Genomic DNA, 2500 nt, shown 5'->3' with positions numbered 1-2500 from the left:
AGTCTTTACAGCAACACAAATAAACTCTGATACCAACGCATAAGAGATTGTGTCACAAAGAAACAATAACAACCAAACTCTAGTCGAGTTCACTCATTTCTCATTGCTTCTCTGTTCTACCCTCTCTACATTATATAGCACGTTTTTCCAGTTTCTGACACTAAAGTGGGGACTTAGGAAAAAAAATCGATTTTTTTTAAAGTTAACCGGAATGTGCCGTAACGCATGCGCGTTTGTTACTGATAGGCCCAGCAACATTCCGAACATATTTTTATGACGGTTAAGCCTCATGGGACCTGAAAATAACAAAATACGGCATAACACATAAACGGCTTGAGAAATTGAAGAAGTGAGAGGGTACGCCACACCACCAAAATTTTTTTTTTAAAAAAAGACCCACAACCGTATCCAAAGCAGTAGCATTACCCCTAGGCCCCAGCCTAGGCTTTACCTTAACCCTGAACATAGCCCTAGTCCGTAATTCTTGCTGTAATCCATACACTTGTAATCTATACATACAGTTGTAATCGATACAGTTGTAATCCATACACCTTTAATCCATACACTTTTAATCCATACATCTGTGTCTCCAAATATTAAACCGAGGTGATAAAGATGAATGGTACAGCACGCACGCATCACCTTTTTTAAAAAAAAAGTTCAGGTAAGCACAAGATAACTGGTACTCCACGGTACAAAGCAGTTGGTTAAAAAAAGGACTTGTCACAAAGTGACAAATCTGTCGAACAGAGGCTTAATCTCAGAAGATCGTAGCACAAAGGCTACTCTACTTTTTACAATACCACGTTCTTGTTTAAGTCGTCTGCATAGGATTTATCTCTGGAAATTTTAGATTTTGATAGTTGCAGCACCTCGACGGTTTTTCTCCGACTCAGTGCATTGGGACTTAGGAACGACAGAAGCCGTTCTATTCTTGTTCGCCTAAGATTATCCAGAGGTAATTATCATTGCTTTCTAGCACGGATTCTGACTTAGAGGCGTTCAGTCATAATCCAACAGATGGTAGCTTCGCACCATTGCTTTTTCAAGCAAGTGCAAATGCCAATTGTCTGAATCTGCGGTTCCTCTCGTACTGAGCAGAATTACTATTGCAACAACACTTCATCAGTAGGGTAAAACTAACCTGTCTCACGACGGTCTAAACCCAGCTCACGTTCCCTATTAGTGGGTGAACAATCCAACACTTGGTGAATTCTGCTTCACAATGATAGGAAGAGCCGACATCGAAGGATCAAAAAGCAACGTCGCTATGAACGCTTGGCTGCCACAAGCCAGTTATTACTTAAGACTTCACCGTTTCACACATACGTATCTGATAATACTCTCTTATTAAACATAATGTCATCATTTTACTTATATAATAGTAATAACTTTTGTGAAACATTTAAAAGTAGATGCAGATATTTGTCAGTGGATAGGCCATTTAGTAAGAAGAAAAATTGCCTGTAGAACCTTGGTGCTGGAAAGCCTCGTTCTCATGTTATTAACAGTTTAATGTTTTTGACAATAGAAACCGTCCAGTGTGTTTTGTATAGGACGGTTCTTACATGCATTTTTTGACAATTTTTTCTCAGTAACTACAACGTTTTAACGAAATCATAAAAAGCAAACTTATAAACAAAGGCATTTTAAGAAAAATGGCGGAATATTTTTGTGTGACTTTGGCTAGAACCAGACTTATGACGTCACAAAGTGCACGGTCAAACCTTCATAAATTCTAAAATTTCAAAAATTTTAACTGCTGACGTCAGCATTTTTATAAAAAACGGACAAGAATTTCATGGTAGCAAATTTGGAGATCTATTACCATGCAAAATTTGGAGGTCAAAGGTCAACCGGAAGTACCTGTTTTGGGGCCTTACTTTTTTTGGTCTTTTTAAAAACAGGTAAATCGCTATAGCTTCTGAAATATTGAAGGTATTTCTTAAATCTTTGGCAGATATGTAAAACACTTCAGGCTAAAACCGGGTAGGAGCACAAATTCCCGATTTGTGGCTCTGCGGGGGGTCCAGAAGCCCTAAAATGTCAAACATTCAAGGCCAAATAAAATGCTGACGTCAGCGTTTTTTTGGAAAAAAAATTCGTGTGAACCTTTGTCATGTCAAGATGGTTCATTGTGCCAAATATAAAGCCAATCCGACATGTCGTTCGGGATTTCCGATTTTTCCGATTTTTCCCTAATTTGGTGAAAACGCACGTATTGGCATGTTTAACATGCAATATTGGCCTTGCACAATTATTATTGAACGCAATATTTTACACAAATACTCACCACGTTAACCTCTCAACGCCTGGAGAAAATAATTGCCATTTGACTTTACGTTGCAGAATCATAGCGTTTCCAATTTCTCACAATTGCTGTTTTAACAAGGAAAAAGATGCGTTTTAGCATTTTTCGCGACCCATAACATCGTTTTATGATGTTGTTATCTCGTGGTACTTCATATTCACAGTTTTACATATGTATTCTTCAGGTCTA

At 38.0% G+C, this 2500-nt stretch overlaps 1 pseudogene; it reads right to left on the bottom strand.

The window, feature by feature from the left end:
- Positions 1 to 733: 733 nt before the first annotated feature.
- LOC130620543 (large subunit ribosomal RNA) overlaps positions 734 to 2500 on the bottom strand; it is a 7094-nt pseudogene continuing 5327 nt past the window's right edge.

Source organism: Hydractinia symbiolongicarpus, chromosome 1, assembly GCF_029227915.1.
Source record: "Hydractinia symbiolongicarpus strain clone_291-10 chromosome 1, HSymV2.1, whole genome shotgun sequence".
NCBI lineage: Eukaryota > Metazoa > Cnidaria > Hydrozoa > Anthoathecata > Hydractiniidae > Hydractinia > Hydractinia symbiolongicarpus.
This window is presented reverse-complemented; position numbering and strand designations above follow the sequence as displayed.